Source organism: Tursiops truncatus, chromosome 17, assembly GCF_011762595.2.
Source record: "Tursiops truncatus isolate mTurTru1 chromosome 17, mTurTru1.mat.Y, whole genome shotgun sequence".
NCBI lineage: Eukaryota > Metazoa > Chordata > Mammalia > Artiodactyla > Delphinidae > Tursiops > Tursiops truncatus.
The window spans coordinates 43,429,115-43,441,559 of record NC_047050.1 but is presented as its reverse complement, the minus strand read 5'-3'; the positions used below and the strand labels follow the sequence as shown (position 1 = coordinate 43,441,559).

Sequence of the window (12,445 nt, the reverse complement as noted above, 5' to 3'; positions counted from 1 at the left end):
TTATTTTTCACAATAAAATTTTAGAAGTTTATAGTTGCCTGATAAAGATTCGGCCTTGCCAAATTTTGGCATGCCTTGTTTCAGCGCCCTTCCCAGAGTGGATGTTTATTAGGATAATATGCTGTAATGATACTTTATGAGAGAGGAAGTTTGCATGAGACATACTTTTGGAAACAGGCCAGGATACTCAGATGTGCTATTTTTGAATTCCTAAATCCTTTCTTGTTTTAACACCACTTGATTCTAATAGTTATTAAGTAGCCCTGGAAGAAGTGGCAGAGTTTTCTTTAGTAATTCATAAATCATACACATAAATGCCAAATCCCTTAAACAAAAGTTAGGATAGAAGGGTAGGCACAGAAACACACACACAGACACATACACAGGGAACCAGAAGACAGTGTGGGCAGAAGGGATTTTTCTGAAATCCCTCTTTGTGAGCAGAGTTGGGGAGTTGTGAAAGGGAAGCCCATGTTTTTCTATAACAATGGTATTCTCTTCCCATAAAGATGTTTCTAGCGGTGATGAATCTGAATGCATTCATCCACGCACTCCAATCATATATCTTTCATGACTAAAGAATATGTTTTTGCAAGATGACTGCCTGAAATAGAGATGGAGGAGGGGAAGGGGAAGGTAAATGAGCAGCCTGTAGCCCCAGAACAGGAAAATGCATCTTCTTGACCTTGGCCATGTGACTTAACAAGATAACCGCTAGTTCTTGGTGTCCCTGTTCTAGCCAAGAGACTCTGTGACATATTATTGGGTTTATAGATAATGTGAGAGAAAAGCCATGCTCCCTAAGCCAGCATCCCCTTTTGGTATCCTGAAAGGGCCTAAAAATTTGCATTTTGTAGTCACTTGAACAGGGGTGAAGATTAGAAAGAAAACATGTATTAGAAGAGCACTAGTGTAAATGGTTGAAAGCACAAAGTCCCAGGCCAGACAGCTTGGGTTCGAGTTCTGACCACCACTTAGGGCTGCCAACTTTGGGCAAGCTTCTTTAACTTCTTTGTGTCTTTGTTTTCTCATCTGTAAAGTGGGGGATCATAACACTACCTGCCTCACAGAGTTTTTGAGTAGATTAAATAAAGTGATATATATATAGCGCTAAGTCTACAGGTATCGTATGTGTGTTATTATATATTGAATACCCAGTAGGTGCCAGACTCCATGTTAGGTGCTTTTATATAATGTTTTATTTAATCTTTAGAGCAAATTTAAAAGGCAGGTAATATTATTTCCATTTTATATTGATAGATAAAGACATTGAAGCTCAGAAAAGTTCAGAAAATTGCTCAAGTATACATGGGTAAGAGGCCCAACTGGAAAGCATCAAATCCAGGTGTGTCTGCTCCAGCGTTATATCAAACACCATTAGCGATCCTGGCTCACTTCAGGAGCTAATTGATAAACACCTACATTATAGTCTAGACCATTACATTGCTAATCAATTTTATTGATTAGAAAATTATTCTTCTCTGCATCATCATTTGTCTAACTCATTAAAATTAATGGGCAGCATTGGGAAATATGTTTGACACCTGAAATTGAGTCACTCTGGACCTTGGGAGAAAGCCCCGTGTGTCATGGTTTTCAATGCAGTTGGAAGGAAAGAGAACAGTTGTTCCTTCCTTCCCTCCTGCACCAGACAGGAAGGGCCAGCAAATGTACAGCTGCCTCTCAACAAAGTGACAAAGCCCAGGGCAGCCTTCTTTCCTGAGCTGGGCAGCATCTGCTAGCTCAGTTACCTGGAAGTCATTCTCAGATGGGTTATCCTTTAGGGGCCCCAAAGCACTCAGAAATTTGGGAACAGGGCTTTCTTCACCAAGCGCACTCAAGCAGGAGGCCGGCCTTCCTCACAGGCTACCCTGCTCAGCTTCCTGGTTACACACAAGAAAGAGGGAAGAAAATGCAATGGAAAAACACTAATCAGAAAAAAAAACCCCACAGCAAGTGACAGTGTTGAAATAGCACAATGATTTATAGTTTGAGTTTATAGGAGATGTTGTAGTCCTGGCTGACATTTATCATCTTTATCTGCCAAACGTTGACAAAGTCCTTTGGAAGCTTTTCTAGGGGTCTCCTGCTTGGGCAGAGGGGCTGGGGGTGGGAGAAGAGGGTGAGTATTGCTGGAGCCCAAAGAGGTAATACCTAAAAGACCCAGCAGACAGGACGCTATGACACCACCATCAGAGAGAGGCTTACAAGGGGTTGGTCTCTGTAAGGCACATGGGCTGGTCATGGCCAGAGAAAAAACATAGCTCATTGATACATCCAGAGATGAGCTTGTGACCTAACCAAAGTTACTAACTAAAGCTTTACTTTAGCACATCCAAACTGGTGTTTAAGATGAAAATAATGGATAGGCAGAAGGGGCCAACTTTCTCTGTTGGAAAAATGCTCCTAGACATGTGCCCTCTTTGAAGGAAATACAATGTATACATACTTGGATGCATAGAACTGATTAGCTTTTATTCATGTTACAAAGAGTTCTTTTCTTTACAAAAATTGTCGTTCTGTCTACTCTTAAATAGCAAGTTCTTTTTAAAATACATGCATCTTTCTAGGCACACAACTCTTTCTAGGCACACAACCAATACTTGCTTTGCATCAGTGATTCCCAAATAAGAATCCTACGTGGTTGCATCAGAATCATCAGGGTGTTTTTTAAAAATAGATTCCTGAGCCCTTCCCCAAGCCTACTGAATCTGAATCTCTGGAGATGGAAATCTGTGGAATCTATTTGTGTGTGTGTATGTGTTTTTAAATTTTCTATTAGTTATAGTCTTTTTTTCTTCCAGTTTTATTGAGATAAAATTTACATACATCACTGTATACGCTTAAGGTGTACAGTATAATTATTTGACTCACATCCATCATGAAATGATGACCACGATAAGTTTAGGGGAATCTGTATTTTTAGGGTCCAGGTGATTCTGATGTGTGTGTAGAGCTGGAAAGCAACTCTCACACAATAGATTTCTAAAGTGTTACATAATTTGAGTTTGGGATTAAAAAGAAAAAGGGAAAAATAAAGAGGTATAGAATACCTCTTTATTTTACTTTAATTGTTTAAAGTTTACCTAACCATGAAATATTTGAAACATATGGAAGAGCACAAAACATAATAAGAGATGCTTGTGTATCCACCAACTCCATTCCTCATTCCTTTCACTGACTTGCTTCCCCACCAATGGTGTATTGCTAAGTCTACTCTCTGTACTCGGTTATTTCCATTACGGCACTTAAATGGCTTGATACTATCTTATAAATTTGTTTGCTTTATGAGATTTTTTAGACAGGCTCATATTTTGCACTAGATTGATGTTCTAAGAGGGCAGAAGTCATATCCATCTTATTCATTCACCACTGTATTCTCAGCATCTAGCACAGTGCCTGGCGCATAGTAGGTGGTCAATAAATACCTGTTGAATGAATGAATAAGAATATACCCATCCCAAATGACATATTTTTTTGGTGGCAGGAAATAAAGAAATTTATAAAATAATGATAATAGTAGACAGTAGTGCTTTTTAATGATCTTGGTTGGCAAAATTCAACAGACTCCAGAGTTCCAAAGTACTTTTTATCATGAAAGTGTGTTGAATTTGTAAACAGCTTTTTTCTGCCTCAGTGGAGATGATCATGTGGTTTTTTTCCATATCTTGAACTTTCCTTGCATTTCAACAAACTAGGAATAGAAAGAAACTACCTCAATATAATACAAGCTATATATGAAAAAGCCACAGCAAATATCATACTTATTGGTAAAATGAAAGATTTTCCTCTAAGACCAGGGATGAGGCAAGGATGTTCCCTTTCACTACTTCTATTCAACATAGTACTGGAAGTTCTAGCCAGAGCAATTAGGCAAGAAGAAGTAGTAAAAAGCATCCAAAATGGAAAGGAAGAAGTAAAATTACCTCTGTTCACAGTTGATATCTTACATGTAGAAAACCCTAAAGATTCCACACAAAAAATTGTTGTAACTAATAAATGAATTTAGCAAAGTAACAGGATACAAAATCAACACATAAAAATCAGTTGCATTTCTGTACATGAACCATGAACAATCTGAAAAGGAACCATATAAACAATTTAAAACAATTCATTTAAAATAACATCAGAAAGAATAAAATATTTAGGAATTAACTTAACCAAGCAGGTGAAAGACTTGCACAGTGAAAACTACAGAACATAGCTAAAAGACATTAAAGACATAAATACAGTAAGTCCCCTACATACGAACGAGTTCCATTCTGTGAGTGCGTTCGTAAGTCCAATTTGTAAGTCCAATTTGTTTGTAAGTCCAGCAAAGTTAGCCTGGGTACCCAACTAACACAATTGGCTATATAGTACAGTACTGTAATAGGTTTATAATACTTTCCACACATATAATACATAAAAAACAAACACAAAAAATAAAACATTTTTAATCTTACAGTACAGTGCCTTGGAAAGTACAGTAGTACAGTACAACAGCTGGCGTACAGGGGCTGGCATCGAGTGAACAGGCAAGAAGAGTTACTGACTAGAGGAGGGAGAGGAGGTGGGAGATGGTAGAGCTGAAGGATCCTCAGCAATGGGAGACGGAGGGCAGGCTGCAATCTCACTCAGGCCTGACGTTGATGGAACGCACGTTTGCATCTTTGAAAGTTCACAACTTGAAGGTTCAAATGTAGGGGACTCACTGTCATTCAAAATGTTTAAAAAACTTGTACATGGATCTTGTGCCTGAACTCTGGCCTCAGATTTGCTACCCTGGTCAGAGGCACAGAATTGGACTGACTTGAGGGAAGGAGGTGGAAGTTGTGAGAGAAGGAAGGAGCCTGTTTGGCTTCCAAAAGCACTTGACCCCAAAGAACTGGGTTCTGGAAAGGCGGAGTCAAGGCAATCCCACTTTGAGGCACACCTCGAAAGTAGTAGGATCTCTGCCAGGGCTGTCCGCATGCTGTGTGAGGACCAGAAAATTGAGGCCCAGAGAAGTTAAGTGACTTTAGAGTTACTGGGCTCCTGATTTTCAGCCCACTGCTTTTTCTACCACAGTGTTCAACATCCCAAAATATGTGCTATTCCATCTTAATGTGTGCGTTAGTATAGTCCTTATTTTTTTAAATAAATTTTATTTATTTATTTATTTATTTTTGGCTGCGTTGGGTCTTCGTTGCTGCGCACAGGCTTCCTCTAGTTGCAGCGAGCGGGGGTTACTCTTCGTTGCGGTGCGCGGGCTTCTCATTGCGGTGGCTTCTCTTGTTGCGGAGCACGGGCTCTAGGTGCGTGGGCCTCAGTAGTTGTGGCTCGCGGGCTCAGTAGTTGTGGTGCATGGGCTTATTGCTCCACGGCATGTGGGATCTTCCCGGACCAGGGCTCAAACCCATGTCCGCTGCATTGGCAGGTGGATTCTTAACCACTGTGCCACCAGGGGAGTCCCTCATCATTTATTTTTTTCAATTACTTCCTCCCATAAGTGGGCTTTTAAAAAAATTGAGGTATATGTCACATAACATACAATTCATCATTTTAAAGTGTATGCTTCCATGGTTTTTAATATAGTCACTACTGCTTTCTAATTCCAGAACATTTCCATAACCCCAAAAAGAAGCCCTGTACCTATTAGCACTTACTCTTCATTCTCCATTTCCTCCAGGCCCTGGTAAACACTAATCTACTTTCTGTCTCTGTGGAGTTGCCTATTCTGGACATTTCATGTAAATAGAATCGTATGGCCTTTTGTGTTTGGCTTCTATCACTGAAGTGTGATAATTTCAAGGTTTACTCATGTGGTAGCATGTATCAGTGCTTCATTCCATCTTATTAGCTATATTTATGGGATTTTTTTTTAAACAATTAGACGTTGGATTATTTATTTATTTACTTATTGACTTCACCACGCAGCATGTGGGATCTTAGTTCCCCAACCAGGGATTGAACCTGTGCCCCCTGCAGTGGAAGCACGATGTCTTAACCACTGGACCGCCAGGGAACTCCCAGAGCTCTCTATAGGCTTTCTATAACGGATTCTAGACTGATAAAAGAGTAAGAGTCTTTCCCTCTGAAGATGTTTTCCTGGAGGTAGAACTTAGACGTATCTGATCTGGGGATTATGCAGCCCTTTTCTAGCAGGCAATTTCATTGCATGCAACTCACCATGTGGACTTAATTTTCTCCCTCTTTGTACACACTCTTTCTTCTCTTCAGCTGGAGAGGCCTCATAGCAGGAAGCATGCTTTCAAATTCAGCCAGGATATTGTGACCACCTTGTCCAGTCTTTAGCAGTAATGTAACTCAGAGATGCAATCAGGCAAGTGCTGCCCTGTAATTAATTTCCTTGCTTAAATATAATAAGATATCACAGAGGAAAATTCTGCTAGACATTGTGCCTAATTGTACCTGAACATAGCCCAGGATTACTGAGCCAGTTCTTCTCAAGCACAGTTCGCCTAGCAGCATACCCAGACGAATACATAGCTGGAATCAGAGGTAAACCAGCCCTATTTAAGCTACAGCTAAATACAATTCACTGCCTTGTTTCAGAGCTTGGGGTGGGTTGGGGGTAGGGGTAAGGTGGAGGGGGCGGGGAGGCTGGGCTGCCATTCGCTCTTTTTCAGCAGGAATATGCTATGCTTTCTTTGTATTATAAAATAGCCCCCAAATGTGAAGGTTCTATAATTGGGAAAGGCTATAGTACCATTGGATCCATTCCAGGTGGATTTATCATCTATCATAATATAAAAGGGGAATTTGGCTTTATTTTTTAATGTTCAAATCTCTTTTAATAGGTTATATTGGGCATTCAGAATTTTTGGATTTTGTGATTGTCTTTTTTAAATTTGTTACTTTCTAGAAATTCCTTTGCTAGCTGATTTTCAAAGTTCTTCCTTGGAATAGGTGAAATGTTTCAGAAACCAGGAAGTCTTTCCTCCGCCATGTTCATGGATAATTTGGTGTGTTTTCTTAGGAAGTTTAGGTAGGATTTCATTATGAGTATTTGAATGTTTGAGATAGGGAGGAAGATGAGCTGGGGGAAGTCACTACTTGATGGCAGGACAAAAATGGGAAAGTTCAGCATTATTTTTCTCTAAAGCATGAAGTCCTACTCATGTGTCTCACATGAACTGAGAAAAGCATGTCGTGTAGAATTATTTGGCTTCAGAAACGCATTGTGAGAAGACCAAGAAGGCGTGAGTACTACAAGCCATCCACTCTTCCAGCACCTGTTGTTTGGCTGACCCACCTGGGGCCCTTCCCATCTCCTTTTGCCCATCTCCAATCATTACGTGTTCACTTTCTCAGCCTCTGTAGCTAGGAAAGTCCATTTGACACAGTCACATGGAGAAAGCTTTTGCTTTTCTGATAAAAGAGGAAAGTATTGTCACTGTGACCCACTTCTCCTTTTCTTCCTTCCTTGAAAGTGGTATAATGCCTGGAGCTACAGCAGACTTTGAGGGCCGTCATCTTGTTAGGATAAAGAAAGGCCAAGAGAACTGCAGAGATATTAGCATGCATCACATCACTGAGCTGATGAATCGACATCATTAACTGCCTACTTCTACCCTTTGTGTGTTTGGAGAAATGTAAACCCTGTTTGTTGAAATCGCTTTTAGTCAGATTTTTGCTACTTGAATGCACTGATCACTGATACAATTTATGGAAAGAACTTCATTACATACCCATCCTCTGCTTTACTAATATTTATTCTAACACTTCTTCCTAAATGTCCATCATTTGCCTCTTTTCTCTCTCCTGTGGATTTCAGTACTAAAGTCTGTTTTTATTGTCCCTGCAGGTTCTTCTCACAGAGAAGTTTAAGTTTTAATTTTTTGCGTGTGGTGGGGGGAGATGTACAATCAATTTTGAAAGAAATACATTCATGAGTAGTTTTATTTTCAAATCTAATGTGTGTTGTTCCATTTAGATTAAAGTGTTTCCTGAGGCACTTGCAACCCACACGTGGCAGAACCAGTTGGTGTAGAACCAAAGAGGGAAACTGTGACTGGTCTGTAAGCACAAAGCTGTCTGACTACAGGCCTGTTTGTGCATGAAAACAATGCTTTCAGAAACCCATAACCTTTAGCAACCTCAAATGCCAAAAGCAGAATGTGAAGTAACCAGAGGCAAAAAAAAAAAAAAAAGAATGGGAGCCTTATTATTGAACTTTGTTACAGTACTATACCTTTTTATTTCTTAGAAGAAAACAAAAATCTCTATTTTAAATTATTTTCAATTTAATGCCTTGAATATGTGCATCTGGCCTGTTTAAGAGACTGAGTAGCTGATACATTGTTTTGTCTGTCAAGGATATTGTCCATTGTATCACATAGCTTCCTGTTTATCAAAGCCCTTGGAGAAATTCTTCTGTCTGATCATAAAACTGAGAATATTTATAGCTGAGCAATAGGTTTATTTTTATCTCATGAATTGTAGCTGATTTAATTGTCAATGGGCTGCTGATTTTTGTTTTATTGGATGTTTTTTAAAAAGGTATCTAAAATGGTGCACAAGTCTCACAGTGTTAGTTTCTATTTGAAAAAAATGAGTTAGGTCAGGTTTTGATGTAAAGGGCAAGAATGACTCTGAACAATCATATACCCAACACCTCCACTTCGTGTTTTCCATTGACTCAGGACGTGCAGCGTTAACTAACATTATATGAATTTGATTCATCACTATCACCAGCTTTAAGGATTTTTCATTCTAATGACAATAAACAAAGGTTAGTGGTCATTTAAGTTAACATAACAAACAGTTCCAAAAGATACATAATTGCTTTAACATCATGATTGAAGTTTATTTTTCACTCAGGTCAAGTCCAAAACGGATGCAGCTTAACTTGAAGAAGAGACCAGCCTGGGAATCATGAGACCTTGTGTCTAGTTGGAGTTTTGCCACAGATTCACCAGGCGACCTTGAGTGAGATAACCACTTTTCCAATCCAGAGCCCTTGCAACTCATGGCTCTACCATCTTTAATACATAGCTTCCATGATTGCCCTGCTGCTCAGCATCAAGCCTGCAGAAGAGGAAAGATCCTGGATGACGGAGCCTGGGGAGGTTTTATGGGGCAGGCTACTCATATTTCATTGGCCGAAAATCAGCCCCATGGCTACACCTAACTGCAGGAGAAGATGTGAAACGAAGTCTGGCTCTGTGCCCAAGAAGAAGAGGAAACAGGTGGGGTGAGGACCCAGCCAGTCTCTGCCACAATGAAACAGATAATGAAGTAAAAGATACAAAGAGTTCTATAAACTGAAGAGGATGGAAAATTCAATTAAATCTAATCACTTGGTGAAAAGATAGGCTACACCCCAAGGGGGACTGCAGAATTCTATCTACCCAAATCATGTGTTAAAAAGTGAAAGAGGCTATGATAAAATTAGGATAAGGGTGAACTTTGAAAGACACTCTGGGATGCATGGCACACTCCTCCTCCGGTGACACAGTAGACAGAACCAATCCAACTATGAAAAGCAGCTCAGTGTGTTAACCCGTTGCTCAGATAGGATCATCCAGGAAAAAAATCCTAGTCTTGTATGTCTTACTGAGAATCTGTATGGCAGTTCTAAATAACTCCATCCTGCCTGAATTGCCTTCCTGCTCCCCTTGGCTGGTTAAAGTGACTTTACTTCCATGGAAAAGACGTAGAAAAAATATGCAGATGATGAAGCCAATCAAACTTGTAGTATTATTACTTCCGTGTTAAGTTTTATGAGTTAAGTTTGTGTGTGTTATTTAAGGAGTTTGAAATGTTTAAGAGAATCTAACCAATTAGCCTTGTGATTTTATTTTGAAATGATAAATTGGTACTCCATTTGTGATTTTCATCTGAAAGTTGTAAAATAATTGAACATGTTCGTAAATAGTGTTTGAATGTTTAAGAGAACCCAATTTACGACAGATATAAGTTAGTTTTATTAGGTTTGTAAGAGTTAATTGAGATGTAGAAAGATTTTACTTGCTGGGTTTTGTAAGTGTTGCCCCATCAGGCATTTGAAATATTTCAGAAAACCAAATATATCAAATTTGTAAGGGTAGTTGAAAAATATTTTAGGAAACTTAATTACATGTGTAAACGTGGTCAGTTGAGGAAACTTAGTCTTTTTAAATATATAAGTTAATTGAACACTAATCAAATAACAAAAAAGCAGTCGTTCTCATTTTTACATAAATCACTGTATTTACAAAAAATTTATAAGTTAGATTTATAGGTTAAGTTTGAAGGCTTAAAAAAGGTAAAATAAAGTGTTCAACTTTAATAAACTGAATATTAATTAGAGTAGATATTAGTAGTTCCTTTTGCTCACAGATCTCTCGCACTTAAATAGGTAATCGATAGGAGTAAAGAAGAGGAAAGAGAGAGAATGATAGGCATTTTCTAAAAAGCAGAACCAACAACACTTAAACAAACTGGTTTCTTTCAAAGAAAGATATCTAAAGTAGTCAAACTCCTAGAAGCAGAGAGGAGAATGGTGGTTGCCAGGGGCCGGGGGACGGGGAAAGGGGAGTTGCTGTCCAACTGGTATGAAGTTTCAGTCATGCAAGAAAGTTCTAGACACGTGCTGCACAATACTGTGCCTATGGTTAGCAATACTGTTTTGTACACTTAAAACTTTGTCAAGAGCATAGATCTCATATTAAGTGTTCTTACCACAAGAAGAAAAAAGATAGAATGATTTGCTTGTACTTAAATTTTTTTTCAATTATTTTTCTAGTTGGTACATTGGCTTAGTTTTTCATGTTAATAATTAATATATGCTTACCATTATAAATCTATTTTAATGCATTTAAACATAGGTATGTTACTTCTCTGGGGTTCTTAACATTCCTGTTGGAAAACCGATTTTGTTTAAACCACAGAGCCCATTATGTTATTAGTGAGCAGACCACTAATCACCTAGTGGTAACAATAAGAGGCAAAGGGCATAGAATGGTGGAGGAAAGCACAAAATACCTTTAACATCTTCCCCCAAATACCAGGTGTAATAGCAACATTTCAGAGGAAACTCTGGTTGGATTAGCAGGGTGAGTAAGATTTTGATGTATCTGGGAGGCCAGGCCAAGAAGTTGTTTTAAGGTAGTGGGCACTGGAGCACAATATGTTAGTTACATGGTGAGCACAGTTCCACGTTGTCAGCAATGCCCTCGGAAGAGTCTTCAGGCATCGGTGGGCAGGGTGGACAGCAGAGGGGAGAGATGCACTAGGATGGGCTACAACACAAAGTAAACCAAGGGAGTTGGCTGCTGGAGCTCAGAACCAAAGGAACGCAGTGTGGCAGTTACTGCAAAGCTGTGCTTCTGAGTGAGGACAGGTTTCCATGAGGCTCACATTGTTGGTTTACAGTTCACTGAATTTAACAATGTAATGATGATAATGGATTTATTTTCCTTTGAAAAGTGACTTTGAGAAAGAGTTAGTAAGCCAGGGTCATAAAGACCTGGACAAACCAACTGCTCTCACTGCTTTAGACAGCCTTGACCGTGGAGTAAAATCCAGTGTTATCTGCAAGTGAGGGGATTATTATGTCTCAAGGCTAATCAGCTTCAAGATAAAATTCTAGGATGGAATCTTCACTTTAAAAATCATTTTCATTAAGATCTGGAGAATAATTTTCAGCTATTATGAAGATACAACCTCTTAGCCATGGTTTTTAAAATATATATATATTTTATGGCACTGTAGCAGAGAAAACAAGAGAAGCCCCTATATCCATTTTTAAAAATCTCCTTCAGTAACAGAATCCCTTGTTTTTCAGCTGGGGATATGGGTTCTCAGACACCACACCTTATGTCCCAGCTTCCCTGTTGCTAAGTTCTGACTGATGAGATGGGGACAGAAGTATCATGCGGCAGTGCCTGGGAATTTTCCTTACAAGACACCCAGTGTCTGCTCTTTGCCCTCTTTTCTTCAGCCCCTCTGCCAGGACCCAGCCATCCTGGGCCATGAGGAGGCTGACCACTCTTAGGGATGACAGAGTGGGAGGCCGAGGGGGCCTGGGGCCTTGAGGACTTTGAAGCGCTTTCCACACCAGCCCTGGGTCGCCTAACTGGACCATCACAGGAGACAAAAATAATCTCATACTTTGTATAAGCCTCTCTTTGGGGGATTTTCTGTTACTTGAAATCAAACTAATCCTCAGTAATATAAAAAATAAAATTCTGTTCTATTTTCTCTCACTCACTCTGTTAAAAATATTCTTTATCTTCTCTCCTCCTTCATTTCATTGTCTTCACAATTTGTCGAAGACTTTCTTTTCCAAAGACCACACTGTTTCCTAACAGCTCTCTCCATCATTCTCCTTGGTATCCTTCTTTGATGGTGTCTTGTCTGATTAAAACATACTCAGTGATTGAACATCCCCAGAAGTACATAGTCTCATTACTTAACTTACTTTGATAGAGTTTTTTTTTTTTTTTTTTTTGCAGTACACAGGCCTCTCACTGTTGTG

At 39.2% G+C, this 12,445-nt stretch overlaps 1 protein-coding gene and 1 long non-coding RNA gene across 3 annotated transcripts in view; one reads left to right on the top strand and one right to left on the bottom strand.

Moving 5' to 3' along the window:
• Positions 1-12,439, top strand: part of LOC117308693 (uncharacterized) — a 122,756-nt gene extending 110,317 nt beyond the window's left edge. The window contains exon 8 of one of the 2 annotated variants that reach the window (XR_012327291.1): positions 7,919-12,439. The gene's annotated coding sequence lies outside the window, so the exon portion shown is untranslated. The remainder of the gene's footprint in view (positions 1-7,918) is intronic. The other variant, XR_012327290.1, reaches the window with a different exon arrangement.
• The window catches only part of LOC141276922 (uncharacterized), an 82,120-nt gene that overhangs the window by 51,609 nt on the left and 18,066 nt on the right, over positions 1-12,445 (bottom strand). The window lies entirely within an intron of this gene.